The following is a 6,272-nucleotide window of genomic DNA, read 5'->3' as shown; positions in this document are numbered from 1 at the left end:
CAGCGTCCCCACCACCGGCCACTTGTGCGGGACAAGTGGTGGCGATGGCAGGTGCTGGGGCGGTTGCTGGCGAGGCCGGTGGTGGGACAGGCGCTCCCCTCCACAGCCCCGGCAGCGCTGCCTGTAATTGCTAATCGGAGTTTTTAATTCTCTCATTTGAATTGTGTTTCTCCCCTTTCACGTCTCCTGTAATGAAATCCCCGGTGAGACCGGGGAGCTGGGGGAGGCCAGGAGATGCTGCTCGGTGCAAATTCCCCCATCAGCCTGGGGGAGGTTTAATGGGGCTCAGCCAAAATACAACGGATCAAAGGCTCTTGTTCAGTTCGGCATCGCTGGGCCAGCATCAGTGCTCTGGAAAACCTCTGCTGGAGTGAGGGACAGAGGGTGGCTCTGCAGGGATGGCCCCTGCCCCTCGCCCTGGGTCCGGTGGGACCCCCAGGCCCCGGATCCCCCTCTTCTCCCTCGGTTACAGCGGTTTTCCAGTCTTGACACAGAGCGATGGCGATGCCCCGTCCTCCCGGCTCGCCAGGCAATGGCACTGTGCCTCGAATCGCAATTACAGGAAATAAATCCTATTAGAAGGACTTTTACTACCGCATGCGCCTCATTACAATCTGCCCAAACCCCCGGCTCCTGGGATTGCCGCTGTAATGAGGCCGGGATGGATGGATGCTGGAAAATTAATGCTTATACAAGTTAATTTGGTTTTATTAGCACGCGTCGGCTCGCAGAGGGGATGGCGGGGGGTGGGTGTCACCCCCCGGAGTGGCACAGGGATGGGGACTCCCCCCGTGGGAGCAGCACCTGGCCAGGTAGCTGGACCACTGTGTGTCATCGTCCCCAAGCGGCCACCACCCGCCTGCCCTTGGCCTTGGGGACACCCCTGTCCCCCTCCGGGGCCAGACACACATCCTCCCAGCAGATGGTGGCGAGGCACCCACACACCGGACGAGGTCACGTCTCATTAATAAAGGCTAATTAAGAGGAAAACATCAAAAACAGGGGATGGACTTGTGCTAAATAATCCACATTGGTGTTAGTCAGTAATTAACTTGTTGGTGCTGTGATGGCTCCAGCCCTCAGTGTGGCACCAGGGGGTCATCGGGGGCAACGGCATCCCTGTCCCCTGCCCTGTGGCCACCAAATGTCCCCTCACCCAGCCCTGCGGCACAAATATTGACAGCAGTACCCACGGGGACAGTGGGGCCTTCCTCTGGCTGGGAAAATATAGATCTCACTGTTAATAATACATACATTTATTAAAATTAAACCACCAGCAGATATTACATTCAGCAGCACTGAATTATGGATAGACCTCATCCCCAACCTTTGTTTTTAATTAAAAAGCCCCTTTCAGTAATTCCATTAAAGCAGCAGCTTATGTTTTCTTTCTCTTCCCCTCTTTAAAGCGTGCGATCCGGCAGCATTTGGGTTGCGCCGATGAAACATCTTTGAAGTTTCATGAATTGCTGATGTAATTGAATAAAAATAATATTAAGGAGAGAGAGAGAGAGAGGGGGAGAGACTTTTCTCTAAACCTAAATCCTAATGAAATCACCTTACTGCGCCGAGCAGAGTGACAGCGAGACGCTGGATTTGTGCATATTCCCCTAATCCTAAACCCATTAGCCAGGAGACTCTGTGCGAACCACATGTTGCGGATTACGGCCAGAAAAAAAGGCTTCGACAAAAACCTGAACCTCCCTTTAATTGCTGCGGGGAGGCGCAAAGCTGCGGGACCCCCCGACGGCGGGAGCTGCACCGAGCGGCTGGGGCTCAGAGCCCCCGACCGACCCCCTCGCCGCACTAACGAGCCCCTCGCAAGCGCTTCATTAGTGCTTTCCTTGGGAACCGTGCGACCCGCACTTAAGGTGGAGGGCTTTCCAATTATGTTGCTGTGCGCCGTTATTAATGGAAATATTAATTTTGCATAAGTGCATCTTTCCACTCCTTAAAAAAAATAAAAAAGGATTATTTTAAAAGCAGCTGGAAGGCAGCATTGGGCAGCTGCTGCGGGGCTGTGATGGTGCTTCCAGTTGCACCAGGACCTGCTGCCCACTGGTCCCAGTGCCCCACAGCAGTGCTGGGCTGCTTTCCCTCACCTGCCCATCCCAGGCCGCTGGAGCCCGGGGCCGCCCGTGCTGCAAGGATGGTCCCGGTACCGGGGGCCGTGCCGGAGGGGTTGGCTCGGTTCCTCCGTCAGGTGTAATTGCAGCTTCACCCTCGCGCAGCGACGGCCCAACGTCTCCTGCTCCTTCATCGTAATCACCCTTAATGCATTGTACCAGCCGCCGTTAACCAAACGATAATTGCAACATCGATCTTGCAAAACATCACCGGTGGCTCCAGCCAGCAGAGCGCAGAGCCCGGGTGACGTGCCACCTCCCACGTGTCCCCACGTCGGGACGGGGACCACGCTCACTGGCACTGGGAGGACCAAGTCACTTTTCCTTTCTTCTCTCTCCTAATTTCTTTCTTCCCAATTTAAACTCCTCTCCAGGATAATGCAATAAAGACATGAAGCACCTAATTTTCATTGGGGGACAACAGACACAACGGTATATTTACCCAGTCGTACCATTATGAAATCCTACAATTAAGGCTTCAATCAGATAAATGCAATTACATAATACGATCTTATACGATATAATTAAAAACATCTGCAATCAAACCGAAGCCGATGGTACAGTAATCCTTAATCAGACATTACCCACCAGCAGCTTTGGTGGAGAGGCTCCATCCTGGAATCTGGTGGGACAAGGCAGCAGCGTCACAGTCCCCTTTGGGCACAGCCACGAGGGGAGGATGACACGTGGCTGCGGGTGACCACGGGTGACCGTGGGGAGCCAAAAGGAGCTTCTGGGCCAGCTCGTCCCATCCCAGCCTTGCCCCGCCTGCCTCCCAGTGAATCCCATGAGCCCAGAGCCACAAGGACTCGATGTTCCCTGCTCCCCAGTTCACACCCAGACCAAAATCCCACCAGTGCTGCCATGGAGACATGGGGACACCGTAGCACAGAGAGGTGCAGGTTGTGCAGCAGACGGGGGTTCACCCACGGGTCCCCCCAGCCCTGCCGGGGTGTTGGGCTGGCAGCCCCTGCAAAGTGCCTGGGGATGCTCCCTGGATGCGCACGTGGGGATGGGCTGAGCATCACTGGCTGGTTTTGGTTGCACTGGCCACACCAGCTCCATCATCCCCGTGCCGGGACAGCTGAGCTGTGCCAGGAGTGGTGCAGGGTGGGTGGGCTGCGTGCCCAGCTCTGGCTGCATCCCCCTGGCTGGCACCAAATGAAGACAAATGGGCTGGGTGACACATTAGCATCCATTAACGGCAGCGCCACGCCGATGGAGGGACGCACCGACACTGGCAGGAGCAGCGGCGGCTCCCAGGCTGGTGTGCAGAGCACCGCAGCCCCCGTCCCAGCACCCATCTGCGGGGTCCAGGGGTGCTGGGGGACTCAGCGGGGCTGGTGCATTGATGTTTTTGGGGGTGCAGATGTGACCCCCCCCAGTATGTGCCAACCCATTTCTCAGCTGTCTTGGGCATCCCCCGGACAGAACACGGCACTTACCGGCATGCCGGCGCCAGCCATCGGCAGCCGATGCTCCGCCAATGCGGTGTCTGTGCCGCAGCTGCCCCGGGGGGCTGGGGGACGAGGTGGAAACACTGACCCTGCCAACCTTTTCCACCCCCTGACCTTTCCCGAGCCCCTCTCGGAAATGCCACGGAGCTCCTCTCCCGGCCGGATTAAATGTCAGGGAAGGTGCATTGAATATTTCCAGCCGCTGCGCCGGGTCCTTGCAGGTGGGTTTCCCAAGCACAAGGGCTACAATCCTGCCTGTCCCCATCCCTGCCCCTGTCCCCATCCCTGTGCCACCCCGGCGCAGGGCTGAGCCGGCTGCGCTGCCGGGACACTCCGCGCTTGGCTGGCTGCAAAGCGTTTAAGCAGAATTGAGTGTGTGTTCAGGCACTTTCAAACACAAGTAATCTTCATCTGGGAGACGGAAAGTGAAATATGTTATTGCCGGCCGCAGTAAATTACCCGTGCCAGCCCTCGCGTATAAAACATTGCAGTTCCCGGCCAGTGCACTCACTCACCCGCGCTGCGCTGCCTGCCGCCCCCCATAAATTACAAAATAAATGGCTGGTGGTCAGCCCTGACGTGGTGCTGGGGCTCGTGTGGCCACCCCAGCACCAGCACGCGTGGGCAGGCAGCGCCAGGCGGGACCGGGGCGTTGGGGACCGAAGCCACCCTGAAAGTGCTGGGTCATGCTGGCTGGGGACACCGTTGGCACCTACAGTGCTCCCCAGTGGGGTCCCACGTCGGGGTGTCCTCAGCATCGCGTGTGCTCCTGGTTCGTCAAGGCTGACGAGCTGCAGCGGCGCGGGCAGCGGAACCCCCCGGGGACGGCGGGAGGTGAGCGTGCGGCTCCTGTTCATTTTTTCTTTCCAGGAAAGGCCTTTGGAAAGCAAACCCCAAACCCACAAAATAAATAAAATAAATTCCTGCAACTTTAACAATCATTGTGTTGGATTTGGGAGATGTTATTCCTTGTGACAGACAAGGGCAATTATCTGCTATCCGCCAGCAGTTTTAGCCTAATTTCATTACTGCTGTGCAATTCTTCCCGAGCCACTAGTCTATCACTGTCTCACAGAAAGGATTAGCCGGCACTTTCTTCATCTTCAAATGAATTTTAGCTGTCATGCCCTTGATGAATAGAGGAGGGAGGACTGCTAACCCACGCGAGGGAGCCGGCAGCCCGGCTGTGCTGCCAGCACCAGCGCCGGCACCGGGACCGGTGTCACCGCCAAGCAGCACCCGTGCTGTTCTCCGGGGACCGCACGTGGGACACGGGCCGGGCTGGACGGCCCTGCCCAGGCACAGCCTTTCTCCTGGCATCCGGGAGGGATTAAAATGACAACATCTGTAATACAAGGAAATAATGAACACGCCATCTTTCCCCCTCTCCAGAAGATGCTTATCTGTCAGTCTGCACCACCGAGGAATAGAGAAAAGCAATTTAAACTTCAGAGCTCAAACCACAGAGCTTGCTGCGGGGACAGATGTCCAGGCGACGGTGTCACACAGGGACCCGCGGCGGCCCCGGAGCGGAGGGCGGAATTGATGCTTCACCCTCCCCGCTAAGCTGGGAAAAAGCTCAATGGCACCGCACCCACGTGGCAGGAGGACACCTGCACTGGGGACACACCGGGGGCTCTTGTCCCCACCACAGCCCCCTCCCCAAATACCGGGGGAAGCGGCTGAGCTCCCCAGCACGGGATCCCCGGTGCACCCCGGGGTGCGGGGGCAGGATTGTGGGAGAAGGTCCCCAGGGCCACCCCGGGTTATGGGACGTCACCTTCGCCAAGGAGAAGCTCCGGAGCCACCTGCCAGTGCCAGGGGCTGGCGGGAGCCCCGGGGCTCCGTTATTTTTGTAAATGTTAATTCCCAGCCGGCACATCGTCCCGGCAGAATATTTTAACACCTTTAATGCAATTTCCTACTCGCTCTGAAATATCATTTTAATACAACCCAGCCGCACCGTATACCTGCTCCCTAATAAACCTCTGCGACTTTAATGAACTAAATAGCAAATTACTTTTTTATTCAAGAATGAAATTTCATCATATTCATAATTCATATTTTATTTCAGACATCTGCTGCTGATTACATTACATTTAACTAAAATTAGATGATGCTCAGAATGTAATTAAGCCCCTGCCAAATTCTCTGGCCCACCAATACCAGCCTCGCTCAGCGGGGGCCGCTTGGAACCTAATATGTAATTAGGAGCTATTTTCTAGCTGTTTTTAAAGTCTGAAAATTAGCTGCCTTTATTAATCACACAGACAAATATAAAGCGAAGCCAACGCTTGCTGAAATTTCTAAAAAGGATTTTTTTTTAATTATACACCACATAGCGCTGAGACTCATTTTGAATGTTGATTTGTTGTGCACTGACATTTTGACAACTAGTTCTCAATTTGTCTGTCGTAGTTAGGCAACAACAAAGCAGACGGTAATACTTAACTTTCAAAACCTTCAGCGTGCCGGGAGGGGAGAGGGAAGGGAGAGACGGGGGGGACGGGCTCCCCACGGGTGCTCAGCACCCGCACACTCGGTGCTGAGCCCCAGTCAGACCCTGGCAAGGAGGGAGCCCCAAAATCCACAGCACTGGGGTGGCAAAGGGCACAGGGAGCCCTTCTGCAGCAGTGGAAAATCTGCAAATCATCCTTGAAATGGCACTGGGGGGGTCCCAGTTCACCCA

This window comes from Streptopelia decaocto (genome assembly GCF_964273445.1).
Source record: "Streptopelia decaocto genome assembly, chromosome: 15".
NCBI classification, from domain to species: Eukaryota; Metazoa; Chordata; class Aves; order Columbiformes; family Columbidae; genus Streptopelia; species Streptopelia decaocto.
Note: the sequence above shows the minus strand (reverse complement) of the source record.